Here is a 26,265-nt window from a genome sequence, read left to right as displayed (position 1 = left end):
TGGCAAAAGGGGCTCCGAGCAGTACTAAATACATTGCTCCTCGTCTGGCTGCAACTCAAGCAAAAAACCCAGCTCAGGAGGCATCGCTTCCGTCTTCATCCTGGTATTGCTCTGCTCCACAGTCCATTACATCAGGATGCTTCGGGCTGCTCGCCAACAGCTAACAACGTGATCGCTCCCCAAGCAGGGCTCCCGCCAGACTCCCCCGATTCTTCCATTCTGTCCCTTTATCTACACTTTCTGCCGCGTCAAGCACAAGTCTCGCGCCGCGATAACCTTTGCACATGCACAGTTCAGCTGCCCCTCCACGTGCTCAGACAGAGAGAAAAGAGCACGTGCAGTTTAATTAAAAGACGAATTGAGGCGTTGGAGCCGCACATATATTTACGCTAAATGTTTTATGAATTTGTGAAGCCTCTTCGTAGACAATACGACTTGTCAGCAATATTTCTTTTTAGTGGCAGGGAGTTACGAGTATACTCAAGAGGAGAGATGAAATGCTGGTGTCACCGTTGGCGACAGATTTCTCAAGTGAAATGTATATGTCAGTATTGATTTTGCGAGTGCAGGTCCCAAAAGTTATGCTGCTCGGCCATTAATTTCAGAGTGGCGGCAAACTGGCCATTTTAATGAGGTCATTGCAAGTCTGGTTCAACTGGTGGGAAGATTTTTTTTTAATTCAGTTTTTTATGTGATAAAGGAGCCCTTTGTTGCCATACGGTTTTTCTTTGTCCATAGCTCATCATCATTATCATCGTTAGCTGGACTATACCCACTGCAGAACGAAGGCTTCTCTCATAATCCTTCAGTTAACCCGGTCTTGTGCTAGCTGCACCCACTTGACCCCTGAAAACTTACTAACCTCGTCCACCCACCTGACTTTCTGCCGCCCCCTGCCACGCTTGCCTTCACTTGGAATTCAATTTGTTGCTCTTAGCGACCATCGGTTATCCTCTCTTTGCAATACATGTCCTGCTTGTGACCATTTCTTCTTGATTTCGACTAGAATGCCATTATTTAGAGTTGATTTCTTGGACCCACTCTGCATACTTCCTATCTCTAGATTACACTTACCATTTTCCATTCCTCAGCTCTATGCATCTACTTCAACTTAAGTATAACCCCTTTAATTAGCCTTCACATTTGAGCCCCATAGATGAGTACTCGTAAGATGCAACTGTTGTTTACCGTTTTCCTGAGGTATACCGGTAAGCTGCTAGTCATGGCCTGCAAGAACTTGCCAAATGCGCTCCATCCTAGACTTGTTCTACAGGTTTTCCTTCTGAATTTAATCCTAGTGCCAGCGGAAATAATGTGAGCGCCAACTGATACAATCTGCGCACCGTGTAATTTAATTTTAGTGCCAAGCATTTAATAAAAGCGGCAGTGTATTTAATCCGAACACCAACTCGAATGATGACAGCGCCAAACAATTGAATCAGACTGCCAACGCAATTAATACAAGCGCCAGCGGATTTAATTCATATGTGGAAAATAAATGCGGTAGAGGGCTCTAAAGCACGAAGCATGAATTCCAGAAATAAATCGAAATTGAGATCACTTCGCAGACCATGCGACGCTTAAGCGTCACATCTGCATGCACTATTTTGCTTTGTTCTTGTATCTTGCAAAAACCAAGGACCACGCGCAGCTGAAAAACTGCAGTTTATGACACGCCTCTTGCAGCTTTTAGTTTAGACGCATGACAAGTGAATAAATATGACTGTCACCTTCTAATTGGCTGGTTAAGCACTGCTTATTATGGGTTGTCATATGCACTGAATCTGCATGCTGATGGCATTTCGGCCTTCACACAACAGCCTGCTGTTTTTGTGAAATGGCAACCGGTGCAGAAATGTATTTGTGTTTCTAATAATGATTCAACACTACTAGCAGAAAAGAAGGGTTAGTGTAAAGCAGAGTTGGTTCAGGCGAGAAGACATGGAGCCAGAGAAACATATCTCATTTTACCGCTTTCTCAATTTTACACGGCCACTACCACGGAAAGAGAGAGCGCGTGCCGTTGCATTTAGTCTGGCTCTGACATGGCAAAGTGGCTGAAACTATGTACAGCAGAGCTTGCAACCCAAACAGCAGTGCTTAATTTGCCTGGGCTGTAATTGTAGCGGCGTAGGAAACTACAGGCTTGTAAAAGCACAGAAGCGGCCGTCTTTAAAATGCAGTTTTATTTTCTGGGAGACATTAGGTTTAAAACACTTGCATCAAGGCAATGTTTGTCATAATACTGATGAAGGCTATCCTATACGTTGACACTTTGCTGATTCGGCGCATTGTCTGAAAGATGATCTCAATTTCGATTTATTTCTGGAATTCATGTTTCGTGCTTTGGAGCCCTCTATTGCATTCATTTTCCACATATGGATTAAATTGGTTGGCACACGGATTAAATTTGCCAGCACTTGTATTAATTGCTTTGGCACTCAAATTAAATTAGTTGGCGCTGGCATTATTTGAGCTCGCACTCGAAATAGATATGCTGGCGCTTTAATTAAATGCTTGGCACTCGAATTAAATTACATGGCACGCAGATTATATCAGTCAGCGCTCAGATTATTTGCACTAGCACTAGGATTAAATTCGGGGGGAAAACCTGTAGTTATCGCTCTTTCATGGTCCGGATCTGCGGTTGCTACCTGTCCTAAGCAGACACATTTGCCAACAACATCCAGAGCTTTGTTACCTGCAGGGTGGAAGTACTGCTCCATTCACTCCGTTTGCTTTATTCTGCTCCAAACTGCTTTGCCTGCGCCATCCTGCCCCAAAACACAATATTGTTCCAAAACTCCAAAACTTGATGTTTTGCCATGATGTTTTGATGCCTTGGTATTTTGCCATAAAATTTAGCGAAACATGATTTTTGCTTAACATTAATTGTATTGGGCCATTAATTGCGCCAGGTACAAGAAATGCGGTTCGATGCAATTTTGTTAGGTGACTGTGAGAAGTGCAGCAGGGCAGTGGCATGTTGTGCTATAGACCTTTTCACGAGCCTCGGCGAAACCGGTTTGACTGGGCTGTGGGGCGGCTTTGGGAGAGATAATTCTCAACTTTTCTTATGCTAGCAGCACAGCCCAGTATTCAATATGGCAGCGCCCACGACCACTTTTCGAAAAGGTCTATAGACCAGAACAAGGAGGGTAAATTGAACACTGCCGTTTTGAGAGCGTTCTAGCACCATCTATAGTTGCCGCAGTGAAACTATGCCTCTGGATTGTCAAACGAGGCAGCCGTGGGTGTCTAGCTCTTGCGCTTTTATGTTTCTTTTTAAAGTTTTCACAACTGGTTGCTGATAAAATTGTCAAAAGTTAATTTCTGCCTCACAGCAAGACTATTCTTTACATCTTGCGAGGGCAGAGGCAAGTACAGTGTCCACAAGTGAAGTGAGTGGTTCCTATAAGCGCATGGTACCACTGCATGCAGGCTTGCTATGGCTGTGACTTTTCTGATTTGATTTGCACCCCCAAGTAATGTCCCATGTACCAGCAAAACCTTTGCAGTCTGCTATATGTTTTACCTTTGCGTGGTGACTGCAAAAAATCTGCCGCAGCCCACACCTCACAAAACAGACCGCATGCCGCTACTGCGAGCGAATGCTTCTCATTGGCGATGATTCTCCGGTGTCTCTTTTGTTTTTTTTCCTTTCCAGCAGGGTTGAAGAATGAATCAGCAGCACATCAACCAAACAGGAGATATCAAGGTCTTATTTTTGTGACTGGTTGGCGTTGCTTATCATGGCTGTTAAAAAAAAAAAGGCACTTCCTTGCTGAAATGCAAACGGAGACATCAGGTTTACTCGCACTTGTGGCATGCCACCTGTTTGTGCGGTGCGGACTGCAACAAATTTTTGCAGACACCACGCGAGGGTAAGAAATGTCGCAACCGTAGTATTTTTCGCATAGAAAGGTACCATGCACTTAACCGAACCACTCGCTCCACTTGTGGACGCTGTGCTTGCCTCTGCCATTGCGAGATGTGTAGAACAGCCTTGCCATGAGGCAGAAATGCAATTTTGACGATTTTGTGAGCAGCAAGTTGTGAAAACTTCAAAGAAACGTAAAGGCGTAAGCGCTATGAATAGCCATGGCCACCTCGTTTGGTAGTGCAGAGCAGTCATTTCGCTGCAGCACCTCTAGGTAGCCTTATAGCACCCTCAATATGGCAGCGATCAATTTACCCTCCGTATTCTGGTCTATAAGGGTCGTCATAGTTTAAACGATGGCAGCACACTAGTGGTGGAGGTACAATGCACCTTGGCTGGGCCTAGCTAACACATATAAAATTTTAATAAACTAGAAAAGCGAGCATAAGAAATATTTTGATCTCAAGTTATTCTAAAACGAGTCACAAACGACTGGGAGGAATTAATTGCGAGAAAAATGTTTTGTGCGCATGACGGCAACTTCTCCCAGCCTTTTGAATCGCCGGTGGTGAGAGAAGTGAGGGCAAGGAGCGAAGCAATTGCCACAGACTACCACGAGCTGTTGAGGAAACTTTTCTGGTTACAAAGAACTACACGAGTTGTTCCAACAGTTCTGCTGTGAAAATGAGTGTGTACTTCACTATAGAATCGTTGTTAACAACAAACCTGTCCAGTCTAAATCAGACAAAAGCATACTTGCATTATGGGGGTGATGCCAGGACGGTGTTAATTGCAAGAAATGCTTTCAAGAGTGTTGGAAAGGCATAGAAAGCCTGTTGCCGACGTGTAGCCCCAGTGTTATTTAAAAGAAAACATGAGTCACTGGGAGACAACCATGAAGTAAAGAAGCTTAAGGAAGAAAAGGCTACCCTTTAGTGCCATCTATCCTTCCTGAAGGTACTATTGAGCAGTGCCCAGGAATTTATCAGCACAGCTGCGGAATCAAAAAGTGGCGATGTGCAGCTTGTTTATTTTAATTCCAAGGTAGTGGTGGTGCTTGAGCGTGGACATGTCTAAAGCTGTCAAGTCAGAATAGGCAAAAGCTTTTAGTCAGCTGTGTTACTTTAAACATCTTTACATGTTGAGATATGCGTGCATAGGTAGTACAGCATTGAATCTTGAATAAAAAGTAATCAAATTGGATTTTTTTGTATATCAGAAAAAAAATTGTAGTTATTAAAAGTGCTTGACCCTAGAAACATGTTCCAAAGCATAATTTGAGTGCTTCAAAACACTCGTTTTACTGCTCCAAAGTGGCATTACCACTGCTCCCTGAGCTGTTCCAAAATGCTCGAGCCTGCTTCCACCCGTGTACCTATTAAGGCGAAAGCCTTCAATGGCTCATACTGTTGCTGTTTGTTCGTCCGGTCAGACATAGCTATCAATCCTATGACGTCATCACCCAAAACCGAAAGTAACGTCATCAGGAAAATGAACTTCAGTAGAGTAAGTTGTTGGGCTAGTTGGTATTCTATATTTAAGGACATAGTTTTCAGCGCAAAGGCACGTGGCCAAAGAAAAAAAAAAAAAAGCAAGACTATAGGGACAAACACTGCGCTGTGTTCGTCCCTATAGTCTTCCTTCTTCTTCTTTCCTTTGGCCGCATGCCTTTGCGCTGAAAATTTGTCCTTAAATCTAGAAAAATGAAAGTCCGATCTCCACCGGGAATCGAACCTCCATACCTCGGATCCCCTGCCGAGCGCTTTAACCTACTGCGCCATGCCCCCCCCCCCCCCTTTTTTTTTCTTTATTGCCGACTTGGACATTCAAAACAAGACGATGAACAATTAAACGTGCCAGCATACTTTCGCGTGACACGGCGGGTTAAAACTTTTTCAGTTCTACCAAACTGAAGCCATGCCCGGAATTGTGAAACACATCATAATTCTTCTTGTCTACAGTGAGGATGATAGTAGCGATAACAATAATGCTGCAATTAGTGATAATGACAGTGATGGAATTAACAATGACGATGCAATTAGTTGGTAATGATAATGAGAGCAAATGTGATGCACCTTGTGCACCAACAACACTCAGGCTGTCGCATTTCTGCAAAGTAGATTCCACAGTGCTCTCGGAATTTTTGTAAACTGCTGCTCTTATCCGAGGCTATTGACCATTACCGTAGGCTTCCACATATTAATTTTTAGGCCTATGTTTTTGCTTTGCTTGCCTAGGTCATTAAGCATTCTTTGTAATTTGTCCACTGAGTTAATTAACAAGGCAATGTATTAAATCAGCCCTTATTCATAATTGTTCCCACTCCAGGTTTCTGAATACTTCCTCTAAGCAAGTGGCAAATAGTACTGGGGAGATCGTGTCTGCTTGCCTAGTGCCTTTCCTTATGGGAATTTTATTACTTTCTTTATGGAGGACTATAGTTGCTATGCGGCCACTATTGATATCTTCCAATACTTTCACATACGGCTCATATACACCCTTAGGCAATGACTGCTGACGTTTCGACTGAGTCAAATGCTTATTCTAATCAACGAATGCTATTTATAAAGGCTGGTTATATCCCGAACATCCTTCTATTACCTCGTTGATAGCATGATGAATATGATCGATGGTAGAGTACCCTTTCCGAAAACCTGCCTGATCATTTGGTTGATTAAAGTCTAAGGTTGTCCTGATTCTGTATTTGATCCCGGATATATCAAATGCACATATATCATTTTCCTATATCGAACTCTCAAAATATCCCCCTGAAAATCCCACATTAAAGTTTAGCAGCGTTGTTCATGTCCATCGAATTGCGCGTCGTGCCTTGCAAAGGATTGTTTTAACAGCTCACCGGCAATCATTTTTCATGCATAGAGCCGGGTTGTGCAGTCATGGCAGCTGCTGCCTGCCAAGATTTCTGGCGCCTGCGAAGTGGCATTTGGAAGTGTTCCCAATGTACTCTCCTTTTCGACACTAGGTGGCAGGTGACATTCAGTGCATGTGTACACCTTGCAGGTCATCGCCGCACCCTTGGTGAGCAGTGTGTTGCCGGCAGGCAACGCACCACTGCCATACATGTACCATATTCATGCTTCTGGGTTATAGAGAGCCTCATCTGTTGGTTTGCCTTATATATGAAATTGCCTATGTATCTAACTATTCCGTGATCCACTTCGAGTTCAATATATTGTAGCGTGTGCAACAGCAGCCGCTAGGCGGCAGCTCATCGAGTCTCGTGCGCGGACTGGAAGAAGTGGTCTCGTGGCGTTCGAGAAGAAGCTGAAGTCGGCTGCTGTCTCTCAGTGCTCTCTCTGGACCTACTCTTCTGTGCCTTCTAGGTCAACCCCCCCTATTAAAACCAACCTTCTGGTTACGGGCCTAAACGGCTACGTGACACTGGTGGAGGTGAGGCCTTGAATTACATGTCTCGGGCCTCTCGCGGCAGCTCATCGAGTCCCAACCGGCTTCCGCTCGTGTCGACACCCGTTCATCGCTGCAGCCGTCGCCTCCGAGGTCTGGCGCCGGAATTTGCCCCTCTACCTGAACCGACGCCAGCTGATCAGCAGTTCGAGACTTCTGTAATGGCACAGGCAAGTCAGCACCAGTTGCTGCTTCAGCAGCCTCGTACGCCCCCCAGTTTCCATGGCGCTACTGGGGAAGATGTCGACGACTGGATCGACCAGCTCGAGCGAGTGGCGCAATTCAATCAGTGGAGCCCTGCTCAGAAGCTGCACAATGTGTACTTCGCCCTTGAGGACTGCGCCAAAACATGGTATGAGAATAGGGAAGCCAGTCTTCAAAGCTGGGATTCCTTTCGCCAGCAGCTGCGGGACACTTTTTCCAGCCATGACCGCCGTGATCGCGCACGCCGCCTCCTAGAAGCTCGTGTCCAACTACCAAACGAGAGCGTGGCCATGTTCGCTGAGGACGTGACGCGTCTTTGCCGACGGGCTGATCCCGACATGACGGAATCAGCGAAGTTGCGCCACCTGATGCAGGGCGTAAAAGAACCCCTCTTCGCTGGTCTGGTTCGGAGTCCACCTCAAACCGTCGCGGACTTCATCAATGAAGCTACCCTCATTGAGCGAGCCCTGCAGCAAAGATACCGGCGCACAGAGTCTGCCTGTGGTCAGCCCTTCAGCAGTGTGGCCACATTGAACGGATCCACTGACGATCACTCTCTGCGTGAGCTGATCCGCGAGGTAGTTCGCGAGGAGCTCCTCAAGTTCAACCTTGGATCGCCTAACCCGACTGCCGTGGCTGTCACCGAAGCCGTGCGGGAAGAAATACGTCAGACATTGTCCCCGCCTGAGTCACCGTCGGAGCCACGTTCTATGAACTACGCAGCGGCTCTTCGTCGGCCTGCAGTGCCTCCTGCGCAACAGCTTCGATTCGAAGCACAGCCGCCACCCACTTTGCAGCCACCGTTCTACCAACCGTCCTTCCAGCCGCCATACCAGCAGAGCCTCGTCATACAGCCGTCCGCTCCTCAGCCACTATACTACCAGCCTTCCTACCAGCCACCGCCCCAGCAGAGCCCCGTCATGCAGCCACCGGTTCGGAAGGCAGACGTCTGGCGCACTCCTCGCCAACGGCCGCTGTGCTACCACTGTGGAGAACCCGGCCACTTGTACCGTCGTTGTCCATACCGTGAGCTCGGTCTTCGGGGTTTTTCCCGGGATTCCCCGCGTCCCCGGGTCGGCGAACGCCCTCCAGAAATCGAGGAGTACCTCGCAACCCGTGCAACCCCTTCAGGCAACCGTACACAGTCTTCTCCCGCGCGCTACTCGTCACCTAGCCGCCGTGATTTTAATGATGCGCCGAGGCGCCGGTCGCCAAGCCCACACCGGGGAAACTGAAGGCGGCGACCTCAGGGGGGCAGGTTGCTGACGAACGGAACCGATATCCCGAAGACCCCCCCGTGACGACTCAGTCCGATGCTGTGACTAGGATGCCGCCGCCGCCACATGAATCCGAAACTCCCAATCAACCTCAAGCCGATCAAGTTGTTAGCGCCGACCTTTCCGTTCTCGTCGACGGACACCCAGTAACAGCTTTGGTAGACACCGGAGCAGACTTCTCAATAATAAGCAAAAATTTCGCAGATCAGCTCTCTAAGGTGAAAACTGAATGGCTGGGGCCGCAAATTCGTACTGCTGGCGGTCACCTTATGACGCCGATCGGACGATGCACTGCCCGAGTAACCATCGCCGATTCAGCCTTTGTAGCCGTTTTTGTTATCCTGCCACACTGCTGCAAGGATCTCATACTCGGCATGGACTTTTTACGTGAGCATGGGGCGATTATTAATGTTCCTCGCCGTACTGTAACGTTTTCGACGCCTGAAACGATGACCGCTGACTCAGAAAGACGCCACGCACCTTTACGCATCGTTGACGCGGATGTATTCATTCCGCCGCGTTCGTCTGCTCTCGTCGCAGTCAGGTGCGACGATCAGTCCTGTGCTGCCGGTGTTGCCGAACAGAACATAGAGCTTCTGTTACGTCATGGAGTCTGTGTTGCACGCGGTATAGTTCATCTGACTAATGGTCTAGCTCACGTACTGATTACGAACTTCGGGAACGAACGGCAACGCATCGCTAAAGGCACCACGGTAGCTTACTTTGAAGGTGTCGCAGAAGCAGCCCACGGCTGCTTTGTTCTTGAGACCAACACGTCTGCCAGCCAAACGCCCAACTTCGACCCTGATGTGAATCCCGCTCTATCACCGGCAGAGAAGGACAGACTCGTTGGGCTACTCTTTCAGTTTCAAGACTGCTTCTCATCCGCCTCCGCGGTTAAACAGACGCCCTTGACCAAGCACCGCATAATAACCGACGACCGCACCCGACCAGTCAGGCAGAACCCCTACCGAGTGTCACCGCGGGAACGCGAAGTCATTGCTCAACAGGTCGACGAGATGTTAAATGACGGTGTCATCCAGCCATCGAGGAGTCCCTGGGCTTCGCCTGTTGTCCTCGTTAAGAAGAAAGACGGAAGTTTAAGGTTCTGTGTGGACTACCGTAAGCTCAATCAGGTCACAAAAAAAGACGTCTACCCGCTGCCACGTATTGATGACTCATTAGACCGGTTGCGCCACGCGCGCTACTTTTCATCGCTTGATCTCAAGAGCGGTTACTGGCAGATCGAAGTCGATGAACGTGATCGCGAGAAGACAGCGTTTGTCACGCCCGATGGACTTTATGAATTCAAAGTCCTACCTTTCGGATTGTGCTCCGCTCCAGCGACATTTCAGCGAATGATGGACGCAGTTCTATCTGGTCTTAAATGGCAGATGTGTCTAGTCTACCTGGACGACGTTGTTGTGTTTTCACCAACGTTCGAGGAACACCTCCAACGTCTCTCCGCTGTGCTACGGACTATCAGATCTGCCGGCCTCACGTTAAAACCACAAAAGTGTCACTTTGGCTATGAAGAGCTCATGTTCTTGGGCCACGTCGTCAGCCATCGAGGAGTTCGTCCCGATCCCGCTAAAACAGCTGCCGTCACCAAATTCCCTACTCCATGTAACAAGAAGACAGTTCGCCGTTTCTTGGGCCTCTGCGCCTATTACCGCAGATTTATTGAAAACTTTTCACGCATTGCCGCTCCGTTGACACGTCTCACCCGGGATGATGTCACCTTCACCTGGACGGACGAACAGCAAAAGGCATTCGACGAGTTACGGCACCGCTTGCAGACAACACCTGTACTTGCCCATTTCGATGCGAATGCCGAGACTCTGGTCCACACAGATGCCAGCAACGTGGGTCTAGGCGCTGTACTCGTCCAGTGGCAAGACGGTGCCGAGCGAGTTATCGCATACGCAAGCCGGACTTTGTCCCGTGCCGAATCAAACTATTCAACCACCGAAAAAGAATGTCTGGCCGTTGTATGGGCGGTGATGAAATTTCGACCCTATCTTTATGGCCGGCACTTTCGGGTTGTGAGTGACCACCACTCTCTGTGCTGGTTAACAAACTTGCGAGACCCCTCCGGACGCCTTGCACGATGGAGCTTACGGCTACAGGAGTTCGACATGACCATCGTGTATAAGTCTGGACGTCAGCACAACGACGCTGACTGCTTGTCCCGTTCACCTGTCGAGGCTGCGCGGGAAGACGAAGAACCAGACTTTCCCCTTATCGCAGCCGTCGACGCGCTCACTGTTTCGCAGCAGCAACGTAATGATCCGGGTCTCGCACCACTTATTGATTTTCTAGAAGAGCGCACTACAGAAATTCCCCGTCTCTTCGCCAGAACGCATTCGTCGTTTTGCATGCAAAACAATGTTTTATACAAAATCAACTTCGCTCCGACGGGAAGAGATTATCTCCTCGTCGTACCAGAGTCTCTTCGCGAAGAAATCTTACAGGCATGCCATGACGAGCCCACCGCGGGTCACCTGGGGTATGCTCGAACTCTGGCCCGAATTAAGAAGAGTTATTATTGGCCAAACCTTGCGGCCGCAGTACGCCATTACGTGAGAACATGCCATGATTGCCAGCGACGAAAAACACCGCCTGTGAAACCGGCCGGTTTACTACATCCTGTTCAAGTGCCAAGATACCCATTCGAACAAGTTGGCATGGATTTGTTGGGTCCTTTTCCAATTTCTGATTCCGGCAACAGGTGGATAATTGTCGCTACAGATTACCTTACGCGTTACGCTGAAACGAAGGCCCTCCAGCGTGGTACGGCAATCGAAGCAGCGAAATTTTTCATCGAACGCATAGTCCTCAGGCACGGCGCCCCGAGAGTTATAATAACGGACCGAGGCACTGCTTTCACTGCCAAGCTACTGGAATCTGTCATGCAGCTAAGCGGCACTACCCATCGCAGGTCAACAGCCTATCATCCACAAACTAATGGCTTGACAGAACGTCTGAACAAAACTCTCGCCGACATGATGTCCATGTACGTGGATGTTGAACATCGGTCTTGGGATGACGTCCTCCCGTACGTCACGTTCGCGTACAACACGGCGCAGCAGGAAACAACGCAAATGACGCCTTTCTCCTTATTGTATGGCCGTGAAGTTTCGACAATGCTCGAAGCCATGTTGCCCCACGACGGCCGTGACCTCGAAGTTGGCGCCGAGGAGTTCACTCAACGCGCAGAACAAGCGCGACAGCTGGCGAGGGCACGCATCCGGAACCAGCAAGGTCGAGACGCCCAGCGGTACGATCACCGCCATCGTGTAGTGACTTTCGAACCGGGCGACAGAGTGTGGCTCTGGACTCCGATTCGACGTCGGGGACTATCCGAAAAACTTCTGAAACAGTACTTTGGCCCATACAAAGTGCTCCGTCAGCTGAGCGACGTGACTTACGAAGTGCTTCCGGACGGCTTTTCTTCTACTCGTCGTCAGCAGAAATCCGAGGTTGCTCATGTCGTGCGCATGAAACCGTACTTTTCGCGAGAAAATTAGTGCACCGCCTACCGCATGTTTCTTGCTTAATTTTTTTTTCTTTCTGCTTTTGAATTCATCAAACTCGCATTTATTTTTTTTTTAGAGAGGGGGGTAATGTAGCGTGTGCAACAGCAGCCGCTAGGCGGCAGCTCATCGAGTCTCGTGCGCGGACTGGAAGAAGTGGTCTCGTGGCGTTCGAGAAGAAGCTGAAGTCGGCTGCTGTCTCTCAGTGCTCTCTCTGGACCTACTCTTCTGTGCCTTCTAGGTCAACCCCCCCTATTAAAACCAACCTTCTGGTTACGGGCCTAAACGGCTACGTGACAATATATATAACTGTAGTAGCAATGACTTAATAAATTCCGTATACGCAACAGGTAGTATGTTGATTGGTCTGTAATTTTTCAAGTCCTTAGCATCCCCTTTCTTAAGGATTAAAATAATGTCAGCATTCTTCCAAAACTCCCGTGACGATGTCCAGACATTGCATGTGCAGGGTGGCCATTTTTCAAGCACAATATCCCCACCGTCCTTCAACAAATCTGCAGTTACCTGAGCCTCCCCAGCTGCTTTCCCCCTTTTCATAGCTTCTAAAGCTTTCTTAACCTCTTCCTTTGTCACTGACGGAACGTCTGATTGCTCTTCACTATTGCTAATCTCATTATCAGCCTGGTTAAGTGTAGAACTCCTCGGCTACCTTGGTATGCATACATCGGATTTTCACCTACTTAATTTCCCCTTCACCTCTTTCAGGCTAGCATTGTATTTTAGAGCATGCTCGATTCTCTCCGTAATATACTCCCTTGCGTCGAACAAATTACGTTCACTGAGTACCTTTAACATCTCTGCCAGTTCTATCCTGACCCATCGGAGGGAGGTTTTCACACCTTGCCATTTCATAATCAGATATTTCGTCTGCTTAGATAGTTTACTGGTAGCCTGTCTAATTGTCCTACTGCCTACCTCTGCCATGCACTCATTATCAATGGCTCTGAAATTATCGCTCATTGCTTCTAGACTAAGATCGCCTTCGTCGCTTAAGCTGAATATCTGTTCTGTTCAGAGATCCTGAATTCGTGCACCGTCCCTCATGTGGCAAACCTTATTCGTTCCCTCCCAAGTGTAGCTTGCTGCCGGGCTAGTTGATGATTCATGAAGTCAAGAATTTAGCGCAAAAATAAAGAGCGGACGAAGAAGGACATATAAAATGATTGACCAGCGCTAGTCAATCGCCTTATGTGTTCTTCTTCGTCCATTGTTCTTTATTTTTGTGCTACATTCTTGACTTCGTGTAGCAAGGGGCAGCAGAAAATGAAGTGTGCGAATGAGATGAAGTTTTCAAGGATTAGGTCGCCACAGCTGGCTAAACATTAAGATAGGTATGTAGGGACCTTGATGTCGATAGTGGGACCCGGCCATTTTCAATGGGTTCAATGACCAAGATACATAGGATTGGCTTATCTCTTACAAGCGATTAAGCGTCCACAACCAGGGAGACGACGCTGTGAAGCTGAACGAAATGGTGTTTTACGTGACAGGCATTGCCAGTTTGTAGAGCAGAAACCGCAAAGCAAACTTCACCACCTAGTCTGCTTTTAAACGCGCCTTTTCTTAGATCTTTGGCTGCCCTTGCATACAAAAGCTGTGTTCCAAACAGTACTTGTGAGCCTAAACCCAACTGCAAGGATCCTTCACCAGTTATACTGAAGACATTGTGAACCTGTGTACACATCTAGAAGTCTCCAGCCAGAGATGGATCAGATAAAGCACATTCTCAAAAACATAGAGGCTGACGCAGTTGTCCTAAACCCTATCACTGTTGCCAATATATTCATGCTTTGGCAGGAGCAAAGCAGCGCATTCTGGTTCAGCCACCGTCTGTGCACTTTGAATCACTTTCCAGCTTAGTTCCGTCAGCAGCTTGCTGCTGGACCAGTTTAAAGACTGCGATTGGGGACCCAGACGGCCACTGACGTCCGACGGACAACCGAACTCGGCCGCAACTCGGCGGCCGATTTCGGACGTCCGCCGGAATTCCGGCGTACGTACGAAAGCGGATGGTCGAATCCGTTCGCCCAGCGGACAGCCGCCGTACGCCCGCCACTGGATTTGCTTTTACACAGCTATGATATAGTTTGTAGTCGTCGTGCTCGTCTGAACTGCGTATAAATCAGTAATGCCGTCAAGTCTGCATTATATGATGCCAGAGCGAATCGATGCGATAGAAAGCGTTTCCATTAAACAGTTCTTTTTATTTTCCGCATGTTTCATCGTTGAATTCTTCCATCCAAAATTTTTGATTAAAAGTTAAATGACCATTAAACATGTTTCTATCATGATGCTTCGGTGAAATTTTAATCAGTGGTTGAATAGACGCAGCAAGCAGCAAGCTCAGAAAGAACGAAACCGAACCTATCCTCAAAAAAATCTGAAATGAGCCAATCCAATCCACCTGACAAGTTGAAGTTTAGTCATGGAAGATGGCTTCACGTTTCCGTGTTTTGCGTTTTCTGCGCAGTTACAAATACCTACGGCTGTAATGCACTGCTAGCATTGTTTTTGCTGTGGCTTGGTGCGGCTGGCACACTTTGTTCACCCGCTGATTCCAAAGTAAGTATTTCACCGAACTTTTGTTTCTTTAGTTGAACTTTTCGATGCACCGATAGTGGTGAGCTTTTGCGTAAGGAAACAGCTCTGTACAGCAGCCGAACGGTCGAGTGTTTTAGGCGAGACTGACAGGATGGCTCCGCGCCGACTAACTAAAGTGCAGCCTCAAGTCTGAGGGCCATCTTTTCGGCATTACTGGACGCTGCGCCAGTAAGCAGCGCAACTTCTCTGTCTCTGATAAAGGAGTGCCTGCCCGAGCTTTAAAGGAGTTAATTTGTTAACCATGCGCAACGTGCTGAGTTGTAAAAACTATACGAGAAAACTTTTGCACTCCTCGAGCCTATCGTGCGACATGCCTACACTTGTGAAAACGTCGCGAGTTTTTTTTTTTTTTTTTTTTTAATGGACAGCCGCTGATCTTTCTCTATCGAGCTTTACGGCAACTACAGTTTCTAGAAGGAACGGCTGTAGCTACTAAATAACTAAAGGTTTAGTACTCTCCTTCAGCTTTGACAAACTAGGACAGCACCTTGCGCATGTTGGTTATGCATGTGGGACCGAACCGCGCAGAACAACCGCACAAGGAGATGAGAGAAAAAAAAAAAGTCAGCACTTGTCTTTTTCTTGACCCGTTGTTCTGCGCTGTTCTGGCACGAATTTGACATACCGCCGCCGCGATACAGTTGGGCTGTGAGCTCTGGTGCCTGCAACGCCTTCTTTTATGCAAAACAGGCGTACTGGGAGGCCATGCAAGCCGCGGGCTCAAAAAAAAAAAAAAAAGAGTTGAGCAAAAGTGAGATGAAAACAAAATTGTTGTTGCTTTGACCTTACAGATATTCAAAGGCTCCTCAGAACTTCACTGCATTATTGACTGCGAGATAATGCCAAAGCTGCACTAGAGCCATGCAGCACCTTATAGTGCATGATACTGAGCTTATGTGTCGCACTGAAAGCTCTTACCATGTTCTTAGATTATCATATTAAAGTAGCTTTAAACCCATGCTTGTTAATACAGTGATAGCCATAAATTGAATCTAGGGCATCATGCTCACATACAAGGCTTCTGATAACCGCTGGTCACATGATGCGGGCTATAGCAGAAACCTGTACGTGGTCATCTTACAAGCATTTGTGCAATTGATGCTTTTAATGTGTTGTAAAAGATTTTGTGTTCTGTTTCTGTATGGGAATGCTTTCCTTATTGAAGGCTAACATTTGGCTTGCTACAGCAAAACCTCTACCTAGTCATCCTAAAAACAGCACCGCAGTTGGTGCTTTTAATGTATTGTAAAAGTATTTGTGTTCTGCTTCTGTATGGCAATGCTTTTCTCGTTGAAGACTAGCATGAGGCTTCCAAAAATTTTTCAGATGCCATTTGCTGTAGCCGATTTCGTAGGCCAACAGGAAGCAGCACTTTGAACATGGAAAACTGTCATCCACGGGGGAAAAACAGCAACATCCCTTTGCATTCTCATTTCTTTGGTATGGCTAAAAGTGAGTATTGTATCATTATCTATATTATTAATATTGAATCATGATTGTCAGTGTTGAAGTTGTTTGAGCGTGATGATTTTAAACACACAGGACATCCCTTCGACATTAAGGTTTTAGCTTGTTTACATGTAGGATGTAGAACTGGTTTCAACAAACTTTATGCAGCAAATTCTTTTTACATTGTCCACCATGTTACTTTTTGTCATTGGACACAGTCGTCCACTCTTAGCTTGAATGGGAATGTGTGGCATGCAGTTTGCAAAATAGCAATGCATCCGTCACAGCCATGCATCAAGGCTAAGTGGCTTGTGCGTAGAGGGACCAGCCGCTCCAGCTTCACGTCATCTGCCTCTTTGCTCCGGTGTGCAGACGTGCATTGAGGCAAAGTGGTTTATTTGTAGAGAAACCAGGAGCTTCTTTGTCACATCTGGCTGTTTGTTACGGTGTGCAGATGCGCATTGAGGCAAAATGGCTGATGTGTAGAGGGACCAGGAGCTGCTGCTTAACGTCCTTCGCCTCTTTACTACAGTGCACAGCCGTGCATTGATGCTAAGTGGCTTGTGCATGTAGGGCCCAGGAGCTGCAGCTTCACGTCTGCCTCTTCGCTCAGGTACGCAGGTGCGTATTGAGGCAAAATGGCTTATGCATAGAGGGACCAGGAGCAACTGTGTGGCGTAGTGTGTATATTTGCTATGGTGCGTATCGAAGTACAATGGGGGGCTCGCGTAAAGGTACCATGAGCTGCTGCGTCATGTCGTCTGCCTCTTTACTATGGTGCGCAGGCATGCATCAAGGCAAAGTGGCTTATGCATAGAAGGACCAGGAGCTGTTGCTTCACATCTGCTATGATGCGCAGCTGCGTATTGTGGGTGGTGGTGGAAAACATTGCCATCAGATACAAATACAGGAGGTTACTAGCTGACCCTGAGGGGGCCTGTCCTGACAAAAACAAGGGGTCCCTAGTTTGGGACCCCAGTGGTGGTAGAAGGACTAGAGGCTGGTACTTCACGCTGTCTGCCTCTTCGCTACGGTGTGCAGCTGCGATGGATGCAGTGGCATCTCAAAAAGTGGATGCCACGCACTCGCATGTTCAGCCTGAGTGGACGACTGTGTACCTGCTATAGCTTTGTTATTCATAGAATAAACCTAGGCCAAGTTGGATAAATTATAGCTCACCTCATATGTGGTCAGCAAAGAAAAGCCACTTCAGAAAATTTGATGCATTTACTGTCATAGGGTTCTTATTCGTATACATGGTACTGACAAGTCAGATTCTTCACCCTCAGAAATGCCAGAAAAATAACCAAGGGTGCGTCTGCAATAGTCTAGCTTGCTCTTTCTCTGCAGACTTGAGTCAGATGTGTGTTCCATTGCTGTGGGTGGGACAGGCGTGAATCTTTGATTTTAAGCTTGCAACAAGTATATTATTGTAGTTTAAAGGCAAAACGGTACTAATAATCATAGCCCCCCGTGGCCTTTATCCCCTTTTAATAGTGTTGCTAGACACTGAATTACTAGTTTACTCTGCACTGTTTCTGTCTAGTTAATGTGCGGAGATGTACATATATTTATATGACTTGGAGTTGTCGACTTTGTACTTAGAAACATTGTAGTGTTATCTGATGTGTTGCTTTCATTTCTTTAATGATTTCTGTAAGGGATCGGTGGGTATGCTAGGCACCATTATTAGTCTGCTCTTTTTTGGGTCACCTGTTCAATGCCCAGCTGCGGCCGTCTCCCACTTGCCCTTGGACAGGAGGCGGAGAGACGCGCACAGATAGGCAGCTACAGCAGCTACAGTGCTTAACGGAAACGTAGGCAGAGAGGGAAAGAAGTCCCCTCTTCCGAGGACTTTGCTGTCGCACTCGAAGACGCGGGGACAGGCAGTTTGTTCTCGTTGCTGTCTCATGTAGGGGGCTCATTTTTATTTAAGGAGCTTTACGAACAGTATACAACTAAGGGGTCCTTAGTACTAAGCGTACTAAGGGATCCTTAGTACGCTGACTGGACCCATCACCCGGAGGCAGCACAGCTTTGAAACGAGCACCTCTTTTGGAAGAACTGCTTATCGTTCAAAGAAAAAACACTGTCAGGTTGAAGGGTGTAAGGCCCTCTTCCTTGTTGGGGAGCCCATAAAAGTGACAATTATTCAGTGCAGGCGCGCTGAGTGGGGTCTCGTTGAGGATTCCAACCCTGGATGTTAACAATGGTGGGAGATAGCGGCGTTGAAAAAGGGCAAGTGTGTAACAGTGACGGTATGATGTGGGTTGGCTCTTCTGATGTGGTCCGCAATGGTGCTGACTCGGACGCCAATAATTGCAATAATTACCCTGTAAAAGGAGCCGCCAAGGATGCAAGCTTTGGGCAATGGTTGCGCACGTGGGACACCGTTTTGATGGGTTCTAATTATTTATTTTCTTTTTTTTTTTTTCCTAGGGGAGAGAGTTTGGCATGTGACCTAGTGAGCCAATCATTTCGAGGTCCATTCTCTAAATTCCGTTTGGTGTGAAACGAATTTGTTGTCCCTTTTGCATTGCTTGTATTAGGGAGAGGGTGAAGAACTTATGAAAGTGGAAAGACACGCCAAAATGTTTGTTAGCCAGTCATGTGTGAGTTCGTTGTCATCGGGGAGAAGAAATGTGGGCGAAGTCCCGAAGTTAATGAAACGGCCCCGCGGCCTGGAGAACTCGTTCTGAGCTAGATTTTGATCTCTTTACTCTTCGGCATAGATCATAGTCATTGTTTCACCTGTTGTAAATACGTACATTCATGTATAAAATTTTCAGTTCATCTTCCTCTCCGTGTGCAAGTTGTTGTGGCCAGATGCAGTAAATTCACTATTTTCATTTCTATATAATGTGCCTTTCTGAAGATGGTGAGCTCTTTTGTTCAATCCTGTAAGAAAGCTGCAAAGCGCTCCCAAATCTTCCACAAAACTGTGTGATATCTTTAATACTAACTGCGGCTTGGTGTCACTCAAAACATGTAATTGAGGTAGATTTCTTCCCCCCCCTCTTTTTGTTCGTTCAAATGAGGATCAGTGGACACTAACTCTTGCTTTTGTAATGCCCTAGGCCCCGCCTTAAGGTAGTACTCCAATGTCGATGCCATTTTTATAGCTATGGCTGTCCAACAGCACTAATGTCTTTTATACACTTCTTTTACTAATCTCTTACCCAAGTGGTGACTTATACTGCGGGGGCGAAAGTCTGGACAGTATGTCTGTAGATTTTGGACTAGAATCGCGATGTAAACGAATTGTGACCTTATTTCTCTTGCACACATGAAAGAACTAACGTTCAACTTTCACATCGACAAGTATGGTCCCTGGTCGATGTGAAAGTTATGTGCTTTGATTGCAGTTTGTGTAGTCCACACGCTTGTCCCCGATATTACATAGGGGCAAATTAGGCGCCTTTACAGGGGCAGTTTCTTTGGCGCCCACTACCTTCCCCATAAAAAAGCTACAGTGTTTCTTGTGAACAGCTGGCTGCATTTATAAATACCATTATTTTTTTTGTAATTTGTTGTGCATAGTTGAGAAATCCATGACATACATCCATGCTGCATGCTGCCGGTAATACATCAGGAGCTTGTGGTTATCAGCTTTTTGTGTTTTGTGTAACTATAAGCCTTGCTATTGTAATGTCACATATAGCGCTGTGGGTAAACAAATAACTTTATTTTTAACTCTTGTAGAAGCATGAACACTGCGCAATCACTGCGGCGGGCTATGCTTCCACATTGGGCTTTAGCCACATGTCAAATGTCTATCTTTATTCTGCTGCAGCAGCTTGCATGTTATCAGATAAGTTAATTCGTCGCAGCTGCTCTAAGGAGACGCTTTCTAGACGCTTGTAGCCTAGATGTTGATGTCGATATACCCCCGACACGCCCAGGGAATGTCTTCAGTAGAGGGTACATGGAAACCAGCGAAATGTGCAGTTTACAGAACAAAAAGGTAACAATTTTAAATGATGTTATTATTGATCACTTCTTTTCAGAGCAGGAACAATGACTTTAGAAATCTGCCTGTTAAACCGCTCAAAATGCAGGTTTCTGCCGCCAATGCGTACCTGTGTAATACTGCAATGCTCTGGCTGTGCTTTATGTTCATATGCAGCATCCTTTATGCTTAATATCTCTGCATGTGCACTCCATGTCTTGGGCATTGCTGAGGGCGCATAGCAGCAAGCATAACATGCCATGTTTGTTCAGAGTGGCATGTTCAAAGAGACGACATAAAAACATTAAAATACTGAATGCCAGGTTCTGGTCAAACTACGTTTGTATCTTTTGTTATTCTGCATGGGTTTTGCTGCAGTTATATGACCTTTCTATATAGTATGTGACAGTTCTGAATGGAGATGCATGCGTACAGTGCCATCTGGAAAAAGCAATTGAGAGAAACTGGCAGTTGCCCTTGGAGATGTGTAATCAAAGTTCAGCACAGATAACTTGAATTTCATTTTCCCTTCTATTGCAGGAGGAGCCCAGCCTGCTCTTTCCATCTTGGGCCTGAAAGACTAGCAACAGCTGATCGAGCAAATGCACAGGATAGTAACTGCTCCTGGAATCCCGGCCTGCGGAGGCCGCCCACACAGAACTCGATCATCTCGCTAATTCCGAAATATTAGGTTTCAATAAATACCTTTTCCTCCACCACCTCCCCAAGGGAAGAGCTGTCACGGCCAAGGATAATTAAAAAAATTATTCAAGTAGATTCTTAATACTCCAGTTGGCCTGCATTTTACCATGCCATTCCTTAACATCGATATTTTTTTAGTGTAGACTATTTATGCATGCAGTTTTTGCAATAAAGGCAAAAAAAATGCTTTTTTTACAACCTTGCATGCTGGTATGCCTATGCACTTAGCATGTTTTCAGGAATGGTGCATTTGTGTAAAGCTCAGCTAGCATATGTGCCTCTTTGATGGAAGTTTTATTTGCACACTACTGTTCAGTGCTTTGTGTGTGAAAGTAAAGCAGACAACAGGAAACTTGAACCTGTTGCATATTCTATTGTCTGCTTTACTCTCACGACAAAGGCATTGAGCACTAGTATGTGACTGAAATTTCCATGGCACGTGCTTGCTGAGCTTTACACGAATGTTATTGGCAAGTTTTTACACTAATAGCGGGCCCTGCAAGCATGTTCCGGGAAACGTCCGAATGTCCGCCTCCGGCTGCCCGTCGGACGTCCGTGGGACGCGATCCGGATCCACGAACGATAGTCCGACGGACGTCCGCTGTACGTATATCGAACATAACCGGACTTCCGTCGGATGTCCGAAGGTCCGAGAACGGACGTCCGTCGGTCGACCGTCGGACGTCTATGGCCGTCTGGGGAGGTGATATAACAGCTACTCCTAATTGAGGACATTTGGGGATCTCCATCTAGCCTGGCCATGACCCTTCAGGCTGATTTGAGAGCAAGTGACTGAAGTGCTGCCATTCATTCATCTGCAGGTTCCTGCTGCAATAACGCTCATGTATGGCAACGTCAGATCTGGTCAGACATGCTTATCCCGTTCCGCCTTCCACTGTAGCCTGCCACCTTCATTCCTACGTAACTGTCCCCTCTTTGTGTGGACTCCTGGTGCATACAGTCGTGCCCCGTTAATATGACCCCCGTTAATATGGACGACCCGAATTATGGACAGTTTTTCTGGGGACGAAACCTTTGCAATGTATTTATGCCTCGTTAATATGGAAACTCGCTGTCCGGACAATGGACAGGGGAAGAATGCACGTACCCCACTTGGACCCATGTATTTTTGTCTCGTTAATATGGACAGTGCTTGAAAAAAAGAGTAGTCCGAACGCAAGTTAAAGAAGGGCGCGCCGCCCGCGAACCTACGCGACAGCCGATGCGGCGGGATGCCTGAACGAGTCCTGTGGGGTTGGAAAGAACCAAAGCCTGTGTGCCGCCGTACTAAAGGAGGGGGGAGGGGGGGGGGGGAGCGCAAGAGCGGAGCGGAACGTACACAGAAAACCGAGGGTCAGCGTAAGAAAGACCCCGAAAGGGGGGAACCAGGAGATTTCTGGGTGCAGCGGAAGTGCCGCCGCAGTCGGGAAAACAGCAACATGTGGTTGCAATAAATTCTGCTGAACGTGAACAGAGAGGCCAGTAAAAGCGTAAGAAAGAAATGACAGGAAGAAACACAAGTGCCTACAGTGGCGGTGGGAACTGAAGTTTTCTTTCCCAAAGCGCAATGTGTGTTCCATGAAGCCGTTAACGCTTTTCGGTGAGAGTTAAGACACACTCACAAAGTAGGGCGACAAAAGAAAGGCGACGTACGAACACGCAACCGGGACCGGTCGTCCGGTCCTGGACGCACTTCCCTCTCATGCTTCTGGTTTTCGTCCCTGTTGCGCTGCCGAACTGACAAACTTTGCACACTAGGCGGTCCGTATGTCGGCTTCACTTTGAGTCAACGATGCGGCCTTGACAAGGTCTGAGCCCGTCGTAGTCGGCTAGCCGACGTTCTAAACTGTACTTCAGCTTGCAGTGTTTGTTTTATGGGAACACATAAAAACGGCGCCAAGATGGGATGTTCGATAGCCCTCTGCATAGCAGCTTGCCAACTTGACTCCCTTGCTTCCTTACAGAAACAGTACAAGGCAAAAAAATAAAGAATCAGTACGGAAAGGCGGAAAGGTTAACTAGGCAAAAAAGTAGCCCCAACTTGAGTCTGGCTTTTGGCAAGGCGGGAGTTAAACGCAAAAGAACAGAGCTGAACGTAGACACGAAGAAATCTGTGAATACAAGCGGCAAAAGCCATCTCAGTCAATCCAAGCTGCGAGGGCTCAGCTGTTTCCTCGCCTCAGGAGATTCTCAAGCAGCTACTTAGCGGCTACTTTGCTCAGTGAAGAGGCCATTTTGGAAGTGGCGGTGAGTAGAGAATCAGACGCTGATTCATCGGCCAGTGAGGAGTTCGTGCTCGAAAGTTCGACCAACACAAAGCCCAACATCACGGGTGTCATGGTAAGCGAGTCGCTTCAGACTGCACTAAAATTTTTTAAGACAACAATGACAAGGATAATGCACTCAAAATTGCCGGTGTTCTGTGGAATTTTGAGTCCAGTGCACACCGTTATGTACAAAAGCAGTCGTTAATTCCAATTCTCTTTTCTCAATAAAATCCTTTTTGTTTTTATTCATGACTCGTTATTATGGATGACTCGCTTTATGGACAGTTTTGGTCGAAAACCAAAGTGTCCATATTAACGAGGCACGAGGACTGTATATGACAATCTTCTTATTTGTTATGCGTGCAGAGTTTCTGGTCACATTGTGAGTCATTGTCGTCACCTGCAGATGTGCCTGCCTTTACGCGCCCCTGAGCCTTGGCCACGTCTGTCCTGCAGACGACTTTGACACCTCCACTCACCACCTGCCTACTCGCCTCCATCCTCATAATGCCACTCGGTTTCTTTGCTGCATCTCTGCCTAGTTACTGCCTGAGGCAAGAACTGCGAATACGTCAACAAATGTAGGGCCGTTCCTTGTTGATACTGGGGCTACTGTATCTGTGATGTGTAGGAAACTGCACAAGCTAATAAAAGTGTGGACAACATTATCTGATCTTTCGCTTCTCACATCGTAATGCGCAGTGTCTTTCGCCTTTGACTGCCTGCACGGCCAGGGCCACCATTCACAGCTCATTATGTACCATAGAATTTGTTCTCTCGTCGTGCTGCTGTGACACCATTTCAGGTTTTGACTTTCTCTCTGACCATGGCACCATCATCATCATCATCTGCGTTAATGCCGAATTAGAACTTCTTCCATGCAGTTTGATGATTTGTCTCCCACTTTGAGCAAACTGGCTGTGGCTGCCGACATTGAGCTTCCTACATGCTCATCTTCCTCCTTACAAGAGAATTAAAGGAGACTTTTATCCTGCAGTGGGTGTAGTCAGGCTGGTTAGGATGATGATGAGGAACCTGTTCGGCTATGCTCTTGCCATTTTTTTTTTCTTTGCTGTTGCACACTATCGCATCCTCTTCACCTAAAAAAAAAAGTGCAAGACACCCCTACATAAAAACGTACACAATATCCATGGAAACCTACTTGTGAGATGCTAGTCATTGTTGCATGGCTAGTGTTTTGTACTTTCCTATGTGCAGAAAGTGCCGAGCATTATTTTCATCGAGTCACACTAGCTTCATTTTGTATTTATCGATTTATACATACTGTCGATCCAACCTGGACGAAGATAGGAGTGGACACAATGTCAAACTTGGAATAGCGCAGCCATTTCGTATCTAAAAAAGAAAAACAACTTTACCAAAAAAATAAAAGTGGACACTGCTCAGTTCTATGGCGCAGCTAAAACGTGTTGTATGGTGCTCCATTTCTTTCTTTTCTGACATGATGGGAAGTTTTACTGAAGAACCAAGATTTTGTTGGGGAAGCAGTTTCAGATAACAGAAATAAGCAGTTGGTCATATATGTGCTTGGTAGAAAAACATAGCTGCTATTCTGCAAGCATGAAACTGTGCGGCTTGTGTGAGTTCCTAACATTTTTTAGTTGCCCCAGTTTTTGTGAAATAGGGGCTTGTTTCTAACCAGACACGCAAGTATTTAGACATTCCTTGACAGATGAACATAACGCATGTCTGCAAGACCTGAAAGGCACTGTGTTTTGTTGTGCCTGAGTGCATATTTAGCAAATATGTTAAGTGCAGCACATGCCCTCTCATTTTGGAGATGTAAATTCAGGGGCTAACCAGATGGGTAGTAAGGACCTTGTAATAGTTGTAAACGTGGTGAGTGCACTGAATTCTCATTTGAGGCGGGAAAAGATTGCTAGATCAAAGCAGTGCATCTTACTGTTGCATTTCATATTGCTTCCCCACAGTGGCGGCAAGTTTTAGATGCATAGCTGCGGATGTCCTGCTGATGACAGGAAAGGTGCTTGCATTACAGAACATATTTTATAAGCGTTGTGTTCATCCAGAAAAAAAAGAAGGATTGTAGTATAAGATTATTTCAATTTGAGAGTTTCTATACGCTCTTCAAGAGCATTATGTGCCTTTGTTCGGACAAATGCTGCATCATTGGTCATTCCTCGTTCATATCCATACAGGTGCATAACCTGCAGGATTTTCATCCTCCTAGTGTGTGGGCGCTCATGCATGAAGGAAAAAATAAGAGTGCGAGACAAAACAAACTATCGCTTGTTTGTATGCTTGGGCCGCTTTGTTTAGTGCATTTATAAAATATCTGTATAGCATGAGTCACTGTAAAAAGTAAAAAAAAAAATCGTCAAGGGTGAGTTGTGCTCTAGTTGATGCCAGTAGTTTAGGCTGCTTGCTGTCAGTTGAGCACATCAACAAAACTGCCAGGCTCAAATCAGCCACTTGTTTTCCAACATGTCAATCCAGTTGGATTCGTAATGGGACTGCTCAGCGTCAGTGTATTCTTCCTTTTGGGCTCGGCAAAGTATTTTTATAGTCACTTCTATTTGTGCTTGGAATATTGCTTGCGAGAAGAAAAAGGAGCAAGGGAATATCTTCACATTTGCACTGGTTCCTCACAGGTCTGCGCGGATGTGCCTTGCGAACCCTGCTACATGTCGTGCGTCAAATGCTTCGATGGAGCAAAGCGGCCCTTGCGAGGTCTATCTGCGCAAACATGCGCTCGTTTAAAATAATTATTTCAAATAGGGCGCCGAACCTGCATTTGCGAGCGGTGCAGATGGTGGCACTTGCCAATCTTTTTTTTTTTCTCTTTAGGATGCAACATACTCAGCTTTCTCATGAAGAATACAGTTCTAAATGTTGAAGTCATGTCGTTAGATGTCATTCAGAAGGGAACTTTTTTCTGTTACTAATATTTTCCATGAAGTTGCAATTGTAA

The 26,265-nt window shown here is 46.6% G+C and overlaps 2 long non-coding RNA genes across 2 annotated transcripts in view; both read left to right on the top strand.

Annotated features, from left to right (window-relative positions):
- The window catches only part of LOC146203940 (uncharacterized), a 37,222-nt gene that overhangs the window by 9,520 nt on the left and 1,437 nt on the right, over positions 1-26,265 (top strand). The window lies entirely within an intron of this gene.
- LOC146203941 (uncharacterized) lies at positions 14,750-21,062 on the top strand. The gene is made up of 3 exons (XR_014703929.1): positions 14,750-14,906; positions 16,272-16,397; positions 20,884-21,062. It is a non-coding gene; the product is annotated as an uncharacterized LOC146203941 (long non-coding RNA).

The sequence above is a fragment of the Amblyomma maculatum genome, chromosome 1, assembly GCF_055883805.1.
Source record: "Amblyomma maculatum isolate TAMU_Amacu chromosome 1, ASM5588380v1, whole genome shotgun sequence".
Taxonomy (NCBI): domain Eukaryota; kingdom Metazoa; phylum Arthropoda; class Arachnida; order Ixodida; family Ixodidae; genus Amblyomma; species Amblyomma maculatum.
This window is presented reverse-complemented; position numbering and strand designations above follow the sequence as displayed.